Below are 576 nucleotides of genomic sequence, written 5' to 3'. Positions count from 1 at the left end.
ACACACACACACACACACACACACACACACACAATTGGATAGTTAAACACGTGTGCCTAAAGTTTTCATTCGAATGTAAAAAAATATGTTAGAGAAGAAATGTAACAAAATAAATAAATAAATGAATAAATAAACATATAAAAACACTAATCTGTAAAACAGTTTCTCCGTGGCTGTTCTGACGGATGTCATTGGACGGTAGTAGCGGTCTGATTTGTGTGTTATGTGCGTAGATGTATGTAAAGATGTATGTATGTATGTATGTATGCATGTATGTATGTATGTATGCACGCATGTATGCATGTATATATGAATGTATGTATGCATGTATGTATATGAACATGTATATATGTATGGATGTATGTATGCTTTATACATGTGTATAAATATATATATACTAGCAGAAATACCCGGCGTTGCCCGGGTTAAAGAGAATAATGAAATCTAAAAACGCCGTCTAGACTACGCAACCCTCAACTGTTAGTAGCTACGATACCATATTTCTACATTAATAACTCTCCAATCCATGCCAGCATGGAACATAGATATTAAGTGGAATGCTAGAAGTTTTCAACT

Source organism: Octopus bimaculoides, chromosome 2, assembly GCF_001194135.2.
Source record: "Octopus bimaculoides isolate UCB-OBI-ISO-001 chromosome 2, ASM119413v2, whole genome shotgun sequence".
NCBI classification, from domain to species: Eukaryota; Metazoa; Mollusca; class Cephalopoda; order Octopoda; family Octopodidae; genus Octopus; species Octopus bimaculoides.
Note: the sequence above shows the minus strand (reverse complement) of the source record.